We start from the raw sequence: 15,737 nt of genomic DNA, 5'->3' as shown, positions 1-15,737 counted from the left end.
TCTTTTACTTTAAAAACGGGTCTTTTTATTTCCTCCCTCTTGCAGAAGAGTTCACAGCAGGTTCCAAGTAGGAAAAAAATTCAAATAATAGAGTTTAGCCCTAAATTATGCTCCCAGAGGCCAAAAGTTGTATAACATATACTTGGTTAATTCAGGGAAGGTAGGTGAGATTAAGCCTGACTTCAAACCTAGAACTAATGAAAAGAATTGAACTTCTGCACAAATTTAACTTTTCTTCTATAGCAATTATGCTGCTTTTTTATTAGCATTCTTTACAACAAAAGTAAAGCAGCTTGCTTGCTGGTTTTGTGACTCTTCTCTGTTTAGCCGATTTTCAAGATGCTGACTTGTCCAACATCCACTTATATAAAAACCTTCTGTCTCTAAGCTCTTTCTGAATAGAAATATTTCATTTCTTTCACTCAAGAATGAAGGATGAGATGGCAATATGCTTTTAAAATTGTCACTATTTTTCATATTCACACACACACAAATCATTCATATTTCATTTTCTCTAAAGGTCATGCACAAGAAAAACAGCGTAGTTTTGATCTGGTCAAAGCAGATCAAAAAGTAAGGGGGACAAGGGGGATGGCTGCTCACTGAACTCAGGACACTTAACCAAAATAAATGGTGGGGCTGGGATTCTACCACAAAGTTAAAAGGAGTAGAACATGGTTGTTCATTCTTTTTCTAAGATACATGCACTGTTTTTCCAAAGTGGCTTTTCAGAGGTAAGCATTGTATACAGTGTGTACGATATCACGTTATACACATCATCTGAATCTACCTTCATCTTTACCTTTCCTGCTTTCTTAAATAAGATTTCTCAGTATTTCACTAACATGTTTTGCTGTTTCTGCTTCACTTGGCTTCCATCCTGTCTTTACCTCCTATTCATTTACTGTCACTTGGGGCCTAATTTTGCAGTAACTCCTCACAATGACTCTTCTAGGTCTGGGGATTCTATATCTAAAATTAGTTAAGCACACCAAATTTACTAGACACTTTTCACACTAAACACCAGTAAAGGACCACAGAAGGGGAGATACACTAATAATAGCTGGCATTTATGGAGCACTTGCTAAGTCTAAAGCATAATAATCAGTACACCACATGCACTGACATCTCAATCTTCATGTAGTTACAATTATGAGGTGGATGAAAAAAATACCTCAGTCATAGTGATATCGGATAAGGTGGCACCGAGACTGGCTACCTTGTCCCTGGACCTGTTGCTGTTGCAGCAAATGGAGGAATTTGTCAGACAGGCGCTAGGGAAGACACTGGCACTGTGCTGTCCCCTCACGAGGACTTCTGGCAGATCAAGTTTCCCAGTGCATCCCTGATTGGTCTGGTTTCAAAACCTGCTCCTGATTGGTCTGTTTTCAAGACCTGAAAGCTCATTGGACAACTGCCCCTATATAAGCCCCTAAACAGAGAGCCCAAATTCAGACCTTGGAGAGAGAGCAGGATAGCAAGGAGATTTGGTTCTTCATGAAAGCTGTTAACACTATCTTACTGCTGATCCTCCTCTGCAAGGAGGTTTGGTTCTTTGTGAGAGCTGTAACACTTGTATTGTTAAATAAAACCTAACCTACTGCTGATCCTGTGGTCTGTCACTTCATCCTTCGAACTCCTGAGACCAAGAGCCTGGAAATCCAGTATCAAAATCCGGTATCAATAGTGTGGTAAGAATTAAATGAGTTAACATCCTGTGAACTACTTAGATAAAAGCTTCATGGCCAGTATGAGACCCGGGTATAACAATGGTAGTTATTATCACTATTATCCTCATTTCAAAAATGAAGCAAGTAAATTCCATTGAAGTTATGTAACTTTCAGCTGTCATACTTCTGGTAAGTAATGTTAGCATTTTTATACTACACTTGTGTGATTTCAGATATGGTGATCTTAAATTTGTGTCTTTAGCACTTAACTGTATTTTACTGTCTCTTCCAAAGTTGAATCTCTGCCTTTTTCTTAATCTTTGAATGAAGTGGAAGATAGTATGCTGAAAGGTCCTAATTAATTGTCTACATTAAGAACTTATTAACCTTTAACAGGAAACATAATGGACCTCTGCTCATCAAACAAGGTGAGATAACCGGACAAAAGAGCGTTAACTTCCCTGTGTCACTATCCACACAAGATCACTCCCAAAATGGTAACAGGAGGTCACTGAGAGACACCATAATCAGAACCAGATAGTCACCACTTTAAAGAATTCCTCATTGTTAATTTGTTTTGACTTTTCTCATTTCAGAATACTCTTTGTATACCACAAAATGTTGGTTTTTACTATGTAAATTAGAAGTAATTTTTTCTCAGTTTTCCACAATATCTTTTTGTGTCACACATATCCTAAGCTATGGGGGGAAATTTCAAAACTTATTATTTTCTCTCTCTCTCTCTCTTCATTTCTATTTCATTAGAAGTTAACTATAAATTTTTTTGTGCACTGAATCGATGTTCCTAAAAATGCTGAAGTATGAACACACACACACACATACCCATAATTCTTTCACCAACTATCAGGTTAGCAATTTCTTGTGAGAACCACCTGTATCCTCACATTCATTAGGCATAGCTAACATCATTAAAGCAACTACCTATTATTTCTGATAAGCCACAAAATTTTCATGTTAGTCCAAATGATAAGGAGTGAAAACTTCAAGAGCAGCTGCAAATCTAAGATGACAGTATCTTCACATCTGTATAATGTTAAAATTACTGGCCATCCTGCATCTATCAATTCTAGGAATCTACAGGCACATCAGGTAATCACTGGTAACTGGCATAATTTAATAAGAGAGAAGACCATAAAATTTACTGTCTCTATCTGGAAACCACTACAAAATGTTGTTTACAATTATTGTTTATTGCTTTGAAAATGTTCAGGGAACAGGTGAAATAGAAATAGAATTTTAAGGAATCAAGTGGTAATGCTTTGCATTTTTATATCAGCAAGTTTGTTTTTTAATGATGAGAAAATAAGGCCTTGAAGAATGAAAAATTATATCGAACAACACTATTTGGGAAGGGATTACAACCGATTCATACAGCTAAAGATGCATGATTCTCATTCGAGTGGGAAATTCTGCTAGAGGCAAAAGTAAAGAAACAAATTTAAAGGAATAAAGGATCATTGTTTAAAAGGCAATGAATATTTTTAACAAAGAACTAAAGCAAGTAAAAACTCTGAATCAGGCTTGGGACTTGTACTTAGAAAAATTGTATTTCCTACAATTCCCTACAAACTGGTAAAAGTGACCTCCTTTTACCAGTTCTTGGGTGATCTTGTGTGGATAGTGACACATTTTATTATCAGTAAAGATGATAGGCCTATCTTCATAAAGAAAAAAAATAGAATAATAAAGAATTTTAGACTTTTTTTATGTTGCTTAATTTTAAAGACAAGGAAACTGAGATCCAGAGGATTTAAATGACATGCTACAGAGTTTACAGCAATTTAAAATTCCTCTATTTATAATGGCTTTGTTAGGACTAGAATCCAATTCTCTCTTCTTAGACCCATAATACAGTACTATAGGAGAGTATTGCTACCATGTGCAGTGATAAAAGCTCCAAGTACTTATATTGATATTTCTCTATATAGTGTAACACCAACTAGTTCCTATGGACCAGGAGAAGTCACTTTTAATTGTTGAATGGCTCTACAACACAATCCTTAAATTCAGATATCTTTATGGACCAGGATGACTCAACAGAGAGTGGCTGGAATCTGTGCAATCATGTGTAAAAAAAGTTAAAGCATGCTTTGACTAGACAAACGAACTTTAAGTATTTTACACATTGTCCAAATCATCTCACTCCCACCTTCTCAGTATAATTGCTCCTTATGTACTCATTGTTGCTCCTACTGGTTATCTTTGTAATTTTAAGGACTATACATGCATCATCACTGTTATTTCTTCTATTAACTATAAACACTATCCCTTGATGCCCATTTTTTGATATTCTAATATTCCAATGTTTAACCTTTCCTCATCTCTCTCCATGCCTTATATTCAGCTCCCAACCTCTCCCACCTGTAGGTTTACTGTGGCATTACCAGTGTTGACAATATTTGCATTCTGTTCTATATTCATGATTATCTTCCTCATTTCATCTAAAGATTGATTGAAGGCTCGGGCACCTGTAGCTCAAGAGGCTAAGTTACCACCCACATACACCAGAGTTGGCAGGTTCAATCCCAGCCCAGACTTGCCATACAATGACAACTACAAACAAAAACTAGCCAGGCATTGTGGCAAGCACCTATACTCCCAGCTACTTGAGAAGCTGAGGCAAGGGAATTGCTTAGGCCCAAGACTCAGAGGTTGCTGTGAGCTGTGATGCCACAGCACTGTACCCAGGGCAAGAGCATGAGGCTCTGTCTCAAAAAAAAAAAAAAAGACTGATTGATTGAAAATCAACCAAAAGTTGAAAATCAGTAAAAACCATTTATATTTAATATAAAATATTGTTCATTTCAGAGCTAACTAAAGTTCGATGATTAGTTTTCTTTCATATATACTTTTGTTTGTCCTAGAATTTATATCTTTTTTCCACTGCACTATTCTTTTGTCTTTCAAATATTCCTTAAATATTACATGTTCTAGAATGTCCCTGCTGTATCCCAGATCCTCTCATCACTAACACCCTCACTTTTCTTAAACTAATCCTACACTAGGTTGAAAAATGCAATTCGTTTGCCTTCTTGGGCTACTTCATAGCTCTCATGCCATGTTTTTCTGTTTCTTTTAATTTTACTTTTCTGGGGTTCAGCCCCAAGTAACTTTGAAAGAAAAGTTACATTTGAGGAAGGTAAACCTGGCCTTTATACATCTCAAACTGTCTTTCTCCTATCTTTGCATTTGATATCTTAGCTGGACATGGACTTCTCAGTTGCAAATCATCTTTCTTCAGAAATTTGAGAATTACCCTCTCAATTATTAGATACTAGCTCTAATTGTATTTTGTTCTTCTTGTTGTTTTCCCACAGGACTCGGATTACTGAGAAGTCACACTTCCCAGAGAGTCACCATGACTCATATACTCCATATTAGTTTTTGCTTTTGTTTGAATTATTTACAGGTTTTCTCTATTTAAAATTGCAAGTTTTCCATTAAACTATTTATGTGAAAATACTTAAATTCCTGAGAGATTTTTATTATTATTGATTCCAATACCATGTCATCCCCTTGATTCACCAATGAAATACTTCCCTGGATCTTTTCAAGGATTCTACTTTTAAGGATTCTACTTTTTGTCTCTTTTATGATCTGTTCTTACAAAGTCATTTTGTCATTATTGGTTTTCATTCATATTGGTCTCTCTATTTGTTTTCCACGTTGCAGACATTTTTCAGGGCAGACTGGTTCCCTCCTCCCTGTTAGGCCACTTCTCAACATCCTAGGCAGTTTCCTCTGCCTTGCTTGACTCTGCAATTTGTTAAGAGTTGTATCTCTTTTCTGTCCCTTAATTTAAAGCTGAAGTTGATCTGTTTTCAGGAAATAGTTTAGATAAGGATATGTCTCAGTTCTTCTTCTTAAAATGAATACTCACTTATTGAAAGGCAACTCTGGTCGGCGCCTGTGGCTCAAAAGGGTAGGGTGCCAGCCCCATATGCCGGAGGTGGCAGGTTCAAACCCAGCCCCGGCCAAAAAAAAAGAAAAAGAAAAGCAACTCTACTGATGCTCAGAAGCTACACTTAAAACCAAAAAAGTGAGGAAAACCCAACCACCACCACAACAAAATTATTGTACTGTTGCTTATTATTATAATCATAACAGTAATAATATTGTTTAAGGTGATCCAAATAAGGCTCTCAGTAAGACAAATACAAACTGCCCATCTGCACAGACCTTCAAGTACACAGGACAAAAGTAAGACTACTGATTTCATGTTGGAAATGCCTTATATGCTATGCTTTTTGTGGGGAACGAAACAACTGATTAATGTTCTCAAAAAATGAAGATTCATTGAATTTCAAAATTACTTAATGAGAGAGTTGCAAATATCTCACATTTGTGGAGGTAATTTTTTCTTACAAAAGGAATGGAAATGATGTATACATGTTATCCCACTTGAATTAGAATTGTATATGGATAATAAGATTTTGTGCATTGTAGAAGCAAAATGGGCCTATTGTTGTCTGCAACAGCAAATGAAGTGTCTCATAACTAGCAATTCAATGTGCTAATTCAGCTGTACCATCCAATTACCTACAATTCATCTCAACTTTAGTGCACAACAATAAATGTCTTCCAAAAAATCTGTGACAAAATGTCTGCTCTAGGTTACCAAATAGGGGAAATATTATCCGTAAGTTTGGCAGTGGATGCCACAGAATGTGAATTGTTAAAATTGTTCATTACAATCAATGAAAGGGTACACTAAGTCAACAGTCAAGCGTTGGTAATGAAGCCAACGTTAGTTATTTCATATGAAAAATCTGACCGAGGCACGTTGACAACTGTGTGGCAACTGCCAACCAACCTCACAGCCCAAGCACCCAATTTTAAGAGTAGACAAAGCTAATGAGATGCAAATTTAGCCTCCCACGCCTCGTGGTAAATGACCAGATGCAAGAGTCATACTGTCTGTGTGGTACCTACTCAGAGACTAAATGATGAAACGGTCAAAAGCTATTTTTCATTTACTTTTTTTTTCCTTCCAGAATCAAGAACACTGCTACGCAGTTCATTCCTGCTACATGAGGATGTATTAAGCCATGGAGGAAAGATAATTTAACTTTAAGAACACCACGAAGAAGGAATAAAAAGGAAGGAAAGGAGGGAAAGATATGAGCAAACAAGAAAGAATACTGAAAAATCACAAACATAGCATTTATTAAGATAAAAATATGGATGCCTGCTTAAAATCTATGAGTAAAGTCTGAACCATGTTCAGTGACATACAGGTTTTTTTAAGACTTGTCATAACAAGTGATATATAGTCCCATGCAAGACTGAATGATCAAGAGAATCAAAGAAATATGAGCCTCACCAGGAATCCTGGTGACGTTTGCTGTGAGATGAAGTTTGCTCATCTGCTATGACAATAAGACTGTACGTAGTCTTGAAAATAGAATAGTCCACAATGCCCACAAAACTTTAATTTATTTACAGAATCTGAAATCAACATCGTTGCTAAGTGCAAATTCTGATGTTTATTTTTAAAATAAACCAGACAAGTAGAGAGACTCCTTCTTGAGGGTATGTAACTTAATTAATTCACATAATCTAATCAAGTGCCAGTCAGTCGGAAATAAAAGTTATCTTTAAAAAGACTACAGAAATGTCATATTAAAAGACTGGCTAAGTGTATATTTAAATAACAGAAAAGTACAGAAATCAACGAAAGGTCAGAAGTAAAGAGACGTATCAGTTTTTCACATATTATAAACTATAGCAAATGACTGCAAATATTCCATCACATAAGAAACTTACAATAAGAAACATTCTTAAAGAAATTTCAGTAGTATTTCCATAATCTTGGCATGAATGTGAATATTTCCTAAAGTAATTTAAAGACCTTGCAGGTGTATTGTAGGACAATAAGTCATTTCTTATTTACTTTAATTACAGATATAAATTTTAGTTAGGGATTGAAGTCTTTAGGTAGACTTTATTTTGTAATAGATTGAAACAAACATGTATTTCCTTTTCAAAGTTTAAAAAAATACTCTTTCTGTCTGCAACATTATGTATTAATGGTATAATATGAGAAGGCAAAGATTCTAATAATAACATTATTATTTTGGTTTGCATCTAAGTAAACTAAGGGAATGATGCTACTTGAAGAAAACCATTCTGATTTGTACATGTTTATGGTCCTCTGCATAATTATCTTTATTTCTTAATCAGGTTCTGTGACTTCTAAAAGATAAATTTCTTTTTGTTTAATTTCCAACTCTAAAAATGTGAGTTTGTTCATCAGGTTTTCTTCCTTCCCTTTCAAAAGCAAAACTAACTCAAATAGGAAGGAAAACAGAGAAATCTGGCTTCCATTTTCAATTCTGCTACATTCAGCTTTGTGAATTTAAAGAAGTAGTTTTATTTATTTCATTAAAATAGTATAATCCTTGCCTTTCCATGGATCTTCTTATCCTAGTTAACTTTCTGTGCCTTTCTGTGGCTTACATTTCTTATCTGTAAAATGGGGATACTAATCAAATCCAGTTTGAGGGATTGAAATGATTTAATGAATTAATATCTGAAAAGCACATAGAATAGTCTCTGGAACATGGCAATGGCAATATTTCATTACATAAATAGAAATTAAAAATTAATCTGTAATCTAGAAATAGACCACTTGTTTGAAGTTTCACTGCACATCAGAATCACCTATACAATGTTTATAAAAATAGAGTCTGTGGATCCATTCCAGGCAAAGGAGAAGAATCTGTGTCAGTGGGAATGGACAACCTGTACTAAAATAAATAAATAAATAAGCTCTAAAATAATTCAGATTACAAAATGGCTTGGTATAATAAGATTGAATAACATTCATTCCTTTTTTCAGGACACAGATTTGCACCATCTTGGTGACAGTGTGCCTGTGGCTCAGTGAGTAGGGAGCCAGCCCCACATACCAAGGGTGGTGGGTTCAAACCTGGCCCCAGCCAAACTGCAACAAAAAAATAGCCGGGCGTTGTGGCAGGAGCCTGTAGTCCCAGCTACTTGGGAGGCTGAGGCAAGAGAATCACCTAAGCCCAAGAGCTAGAGGTTGCTGTGATCTGTGAAGCCACAGTATTCTACTGAGGGCAACAAAGTGAGACTCTTGTCTCAAAAAAAAAGAAAGAAAAGAAAGAAAAGAAATTACTAAAAAGAAACAAGTGGTCTCCAGTTTTCCACTCATTTCAACCACGATTGATGCAGTAAACTAAGGCAATTGCCAACATTTTTCCTAGGTCCAAATTTATTACCCAAACTAACTTCTAGAACAAGAATTTGGAATAAGGAAAAAGTACTGTGTCTCATTAAGTCAGGATATGTCGACCGTGCTGGCCTGGGCAGTGTGGGTGCGCAGGGTTGGCAGTGTATCATAGTAATTCAGACAAACATGGGTAACCAAGGTCAGGCTCCTTGCAGAATGGAATGTTCTATGATGAAATTTTCATCAAGTCTGGGTTAAATAAGAAAAATAAGTGCAATGTAGAAGATGTACCAGGAACTAAATTTATTCTATTTAAGAAAATACTCATTTTGAGATTCAGTTCTTTCATCATAGTTGGTGTTCAAAAGTCCACGCAGAAAGTTATGATGATATGCAGTATAAGTGAACTTTTTAAATCATTCATACTCTACAAAAGAATATGTCCACATGGAGGCTGATCCTTCGTTTTAAAATAAAATTATTAGTCAATGAAAATAGCAGACTTAGAACTGTTAGAGCATTGGCTTCAGAGACAGAAAGAACTGGTGTCATTCTTGGTCCCAACATATTTCGGCTGTGCAACTGTGAGCAAGTGAGTCCTCATTTTTCCAATGGGGATAGTAATGTTACTCATTACTCATGTGGTTATTAAAAGAATAAAATGTGGTAAGACCTGCCAGATGTTTACTTATCACAATATAAGTACAAAGTAACTATCCAATACATTCCAGTTATTTTATCAGTTTATAACCCAATTCATTATTGTCAATTCCCTCATAAATAAATTAAAATGAATATAGCTTCCTTCACATGTTTTGTTCCCTTTTTCTTTCTTTCAACTAATGGTAGTATTTCATCAGGGTCTTGACAGTCATATAAATCTGACCCTCTCTATCTGAAACTAATTATGTAATAAAAAACTCAAGAGAAAATTAAGTCAATTATTATGCTTTTGATCTAAAAGAACCTACATAATCATCCTCATATGTCAAAATCCATTTTATTAACAAAAAGATGTGCTGCTTATAATATCAACGCAATTAATTTAAGGCAAGAGTCTAAGTTGACGTTTACTACTATCTTGATTCAGCAGTCTGAGCTTTAAATTCTTCTTTCTGTTTACAATAGCTACTCACTACATAGATTATGTTCACAAAAGTGCCAACAGAAGTTTAATCACACTTTTCCTATAATGTTCAACAAGGGCTTAAATAAGATTTAAGTGACTATTAAATGTAATGTAATATATGAAACACAGTCTCAATTAATTCCCCATCATGTTAAAACTCTGATATGATACATCTGGGACAGCTCACATCTATCTTAACAATAAGCATGTCTAAAAATAAATAAAATAAGTCTTGAGTATTTAATATAGACACTTTTTAATTTTCTAACATAACATACAATAGGATCGCAAATATCTTCAAACCTCTGAAAGTAACTGTTACTCCTCTCCCTAATCTCTCTCAAACTATCTTGGATGAATTAACCTTGGGTGTTTCCTGAGAACTGACACCTACGTTGACATCTGAATGCTGGGCCCTTAAAAGAAAACCATTGTCTTCCTACTTTAACTTACAATTTAAATGTTAAGCCCCATCAATCTCTTAACGATCTGTAGTAATAACTTTTGAAAATTAAGAATTTCAGTAAATTAATAGGTCTAAAGACACAGAAAGAAAAAAAACTTGGAAAATGAATAGCAAAAAAATAAATTTAGAGACATGAGAGCATTCCACAATCAGAATCACACAGAAGTCTTTTGCCACCTATAATTATTTCTTGGTAATCAAGCTAAGATCAATTAATTATATATTACTGTAAGTGTACTACATTGAAAACAAAGACATAGGTCTAAATCTGAATCAAGGGGAAACAAGTTGGCTTATACTCCTGCTCAAAAATTGCTTATAATTGCTTATAATGCTTTAAATGGATGACCAACTAATATTGAATTAACACATGTATTTATTTTTATAAATTTCCTTGAATTCTTTAAGTACTAAATTTCACAATGAAAACTTAAGACTCTTCAAAAACATGTATGCCTATAATTGAATGGCAGAAGTTCTCAAAGTGTCTTAAGATAGAACTTATATATAGCAGACTAATCTTCTAAAATGATGAATGATTTATCAAAGCAGACAGTTTCAGATCTTTAAATGTGATTTATGTTTTCAAACATATGCTCTGGGTGTGTGTGGTTGGTTGGCTGGGGGTGCATTTCCCAGAAAAAAAAACATAAAATAGGTTGTCAGAGCCACTATGGGTATATACGTAGATGTAGATCTTGATTTGATGTTTCACGTGTGTTTATTCCGATGACAAGAGCAGAAGAAAGGATTTAGAACCAAAGCCCAGTTTAAATCCTTTGATAATAAAGCATATGGTCACTCAGACATCAAAGGGGTGATCTTGTTAGATCTTATTAGATTTAAGATTTACATGTTCCTTCTCATAGGGACACAAACCCAAAAAAGGTGATGTATTAAAAGTCACAGTCAAGAATGTGTTTGTTGCAAGAGGTATCACTTGAGAATGTGATGTCTAATAAGAAAAACTAATTAAAGGTCACAGCTACGAGAACTGTCTAGTTTCATAAAGCACAATGAATACCGATCAGAGATATGTAGCACTGTTATTTGTTTTACATGGTTAAGGCTTAATTATATTTATGCCTTATTCTCTTTATTTATGGTTCTTGTTGTTCAAAACACCAGTATTCCTCTCATTTGTCCAATTAGAAAAAAGTATCCATTAATTGCTTGTTCTGTCACCCTCTCCCTAAAGTGCCAGTTTCCATAAACTCCACAATCTCAGTAACATGCAAATATTCCTGTTACAACTACCACTTCTGAAACTGAAGTTGACATAATGGAAACTTATTTCACTCTGACATAAATGTTTAATCTGAAATAAATGCAAATTAAGCTACATGTATAAATCTGTAAAAATACTAGCAGGCATCTCAAACAATGTTAGAATACCTTCACTATGTCTTTGCTATTTTTAAATACAAAAATTGGCTAAAGTATCAAATGCTTACAAATGATATTTTGAAAGAAAAAATGCCTGGAACACGTCCCTGAACAATACTCATGGTAAATTAACTATTTTAAGAAGTGACTAGCCTATCACTAAAACAGCAATATTGTACCCCATGGATTCCGGCTAGTACTTTGATTCAGGAGGCATTATGTTTCCAGGTACATTGGCAAATTCTCATATGCATGTAGATCACACCCCTTGTATATGAAGCAGTACATGAATCTGTAAATTATTTAGGATAAGTGAGTCAGATTACAAATCAATTTATAGCCTCAAATACTTTAGGCTGATATTTCTCTTTAGAACTTTTCACGTGTTAAAAACCACCATGTGAAACTATTTACCCCAAAATGTCATGTCTCAGTTTACTTTCAGGTAGAAAACTGAGAATGCCATCTTTCAGAACTCGTGAACTAATTTCTTCAATTCTGCAATGATTGTTGAAGAATACCAGCCAAGCTTAAGACTTGCAGGGAGGGGCAAATTCAAGCAGTGAGATGAGCGGGTTGAAGAATACTCCTGTTTCAATATTCCTTCTGCTAGTCCTCAATTCCCATTCATAAAAGACTAAATGAATAGAATAGAAATAGAAAAAGAGGGAGGTAGAATTCAACTTGTGGAATGTAGGCTTATTAGCATAGCTGGGTAACTTGGAAGCCCATATAGCCAAATACCAATCAACCATCAAGTTTTTAGTAAGCACTTATGAGTTTTCCCACACTGCCCAAGGTCTGCACCTGAGACAAGGTCGGGCCCCACTGCAGACTTTCTGACCCAATTCTATGCCAGCAGACCCCTATAATTCCTTTGGAAAAGCTTTCATTCCTTCCTCTCCAAAACGGATTCTGAGACACAGTGTCCCTCCTTAATGGAAGGAGCATCACAGAAATGGGGAATTAAAAGCATTTATTTAAACAAGCAACAGCAGCCAGGCAAATTCTAAAGGGCGTTGAAGTTGGACAGGAGAAGTAGAAAGAGATGTGAAATCCTGATTTGTGGCTAACAGTGCAGAGAAATGCACGTTTTGTTTTCTGGTCTGAGTCTGCTTTGGGCTATGAAAATGTTCCAGAACTATCCAATTCTAAAATCAGACGGACCCTCTTTCAACATTAAGGTTCTAGTTCTGCAGGAAAGGAGGAATTTGTAGAGATCAGGGGCAAGGGAGATATTAGTAATGCAATGCAAAAGTAATTGAGGGAAAGGAAGTGGCTAAAAAATGCTCCCGGAAGGTGAGAGGTCCAAAGTAAATAACCAATAGCAAGACCTTACTTTTCAATATTCTCAAACCAGCAGGTTTCCTTTAACACTAGAGGGCATGAACGCGCGCGCACCATCACACACATGAGAAGCGGGGAGGGGGGGGTGCAAAGGCAGCTTTCACATAAAGCTTAAAATCTGGGGACCCCAAGGAAACTAGAAATTCCAGGAAGGCTTAGGACGTCAAGTGTCTTTAGTCCCTCCAAACAAAACCTCTAAGCTGTTTCTAGCAAGAGTGACCATGCTCTCTCCCAAGGAAACCATTCTCCTAAGGACCGAGTGGATGGCAATTTAAAGCAGGCAAGCCTTCTAGGTCCCCAAAGCGCTTCTGCTGGCAGTAGCTTTTGCCTGACGAATGCTCCCACCCATTTGAGGTTAGGTTTCCCTGAACCCCTCAGCGTCCATGCTTGCTCGCCTACGGTCTCTTCTGCGGCTGCCTGCAAAGGCTGACGATGTGACTCTCCACCTGAAAATTCAACTAACCATAGTCAAAGAACTGGGTACGGGGAGGGGCTCCGGCAGCTTTGGCTACACAGCCCAGCAGCTTGTGTGCTCTGTCTGGCTCGCAGCAGCGCAGCACCCTCGGACCTAGGAGGGGAGGCTGGCACCGCGCTCTCTGCTCTGCCTCTTGCTCCCCTCACTCAGTTCCAGGACAGCCCGGACAAGGGCAGACTCCTTCCATCTCCGCCAGCCACAAGCAGGAGGTCTGTGCACCTGCAGGGGCCCAGACAGTGGCCTGGGACATGCTCCCCGACCAAGGCGCCTTGGAAGATGGGGCAGGGAATGGCAGTGGGTGGAAGAGATGGGCAGTCAGAGGCAAAAAACGAGAGAGAGAGAAGAGAATGAGAGAAAGTCAGAGAAAGAGAGAGAATGGTGCAAGACGGAAAGACAAGCAGGAGAGACAGAATAACAGGGACACACAGACACCCCACAACCACAGGAGAAAAGACCTGAAAGAGCAACGAGACCTACGACCTGGGGATGGGGGGTGGCAGGTGAAGGAACCAAGAGCTAGAAAGAAAGAGACAGAGACACCAGGAGAATGAGAGGTGAGCGGCTCCGAAGGAGAAAAGGCAAAAAGGAGAGGAAGGTAACCGTCGAGGAAGACACCCAAGACCCAGAGAGCGCCTAGTGCCGGCCGAGGAGAAACGCCCTCACCGCAGCCTGCCGCTGCCCGCAGCTGCCGAGAAAGTTGCCAGGGCGGGGAGGCCGAGCCGCCGCCACCCCGAGCGTCACCAGAACGCACAGGGGGCCAGCGTCCCCCAACTCAGCTCGGTCGCCCAAAGAGCGGAGCAGAGAGCAGGCGGCGGCAAAGTTCCTCCCGCCGCACCTGCAGCCCCGGGCGAGCGCGCTCTCAGCTCCCGGGAGGCCGGCTCGCTGGGTCAGCCAGTGCCCCTGCCCTTGCCCCGGGACCAGCCGGGGCGCTCAACTCAGCGCCCTGGCACTCGCTGAGGGACTTCGTGGCGCCCGTCCGGGCACTCGGGCAGCCCAGAGGGGGTTGTCCCAGACAATCATGAGGAAAACAGAGGGAGCGAGAGAGAGACGGAGACCTGCTATTGCGGCCAAGGATCCCGCGAAGAGGGAACGGCAATCCACACTCGGGATTCAGCCTCCGATCAAACCCGGCAGGCGCCGGGGGCTGAGACGAGTGCCGGGCGCGCGGAGCCCGCGCTCACCTGGAACCCGCGCCGGCCCGCGAGCACCGCACGCAGCTCCCGCCCGCGCTTCTCTTCACACTTCCCAGCCAACAGAGCAAGCCGGCTCCGGCCTCGGCCAGCCCCAGAGAGGCTCCCTCATAGCGCAGCAGCGGCCGGAGGGTTCCGCGAGCGCGGCGAGAGCGGACGCCCAGGCCGAGGAAGCGCTAGAGACCGAGCGAGGGATCCTAGCACATTGTCACCTCAGCAGAGCCGCCGCCGCCGCCTGGTCACTTCGCCCCCGGCCCCCGCCCCCCTCCCGCCCCAGTCCGCTGCCTCCCAGCCCCTCCTCCTCGCGAGGTCCCTCCTCCTCTCGTAGCCCCAGCCTGGAGGCCTCTCACTGGGCTAGTATCATTTACGTAACCAGCACCCCCAGCCCCCCTCCCTCGCTGCTCCCGCTGCTCCCCGGGCTGGGGCGGTGCGCACCGAGCGCGCTCCAGCTGCTCCCGGAGCTGTGGCTCCTGCGATGTGCACAAGTCCCGCGATACTTGGCAGGCACGGCCCCCAGGAGCAACCGTGGGGTCGGCGCCTCTTCCCGGGAGTTCCTCGCGACCCCTGGCTTCCTCGGAGCCCCACAGCGCGAAATCTGGCTTGCATGCACCGTTGGCCCCACGTACCAGCGAGCCTTCTAGAGGGAGCTGGAGGGTCAGGCGCTGCCCTCGGGGAAAGCTCCGGCAACCGCACCCTTGCCCTCTGCTCTCCAGTGGAGAGATGCTGCGGGAAACTTGAGGTTCTGGCGCCCTCCGGCAAAAGGGACAGAGTTTGGCCTCTTGTCCACTTCAGTTTCTACACCAGGGCAAGATGCTGGTGCTCTGCGTGGCGGTGGCTGCTGCCGCGGAACGCACTGTA

At 39.7% G+C, this 15,737-nt stretch overlaps 1 protein-coding gene across 1 annotated transcript in view; it reads right to left on the bottom strand.

The window, feature by feature from the left end:
• The window catches only part of GALNT13 (polypeptide N-acetylgalactosaminyltransferase 13), a 520,150-nt gene extending 505,005 nt beyond the window's left edge, over nucleotides 1-15,145 (bottom strand). Inside the window, exon 1 of the mRNA XM_003795944.2 lies at nucleotides 14,745-15,145. The gene's annotated coding sequence lies outside the window, so the exon portion shown is untranslated. The remainder of the gene's footprint in view (nucleotides 1-14,744) is intronic.
• Between the last annotated feature and the right edge of the window lie 592 nt (nucleotides 15,146-15,737).

Source organism: Otolemur garnettii, unplaced genomic scaffold (assembly GCF_000181295.1).
Source record: "Otolemur garnettii isolate 467f Iridium unplaced genomic scaffold, OtoGar3 scaffold00098, whole genome shotgun sequence".
Taxonomy (NCBI): Eukaryota; Metazoa; Chordata; class Mammalia; order Primates; family Galagidae; genus Otolemur; species Otolemur garnettii.
This window is presented reverse-complemented; position numbering and strand designations above follow the sequence as displayed.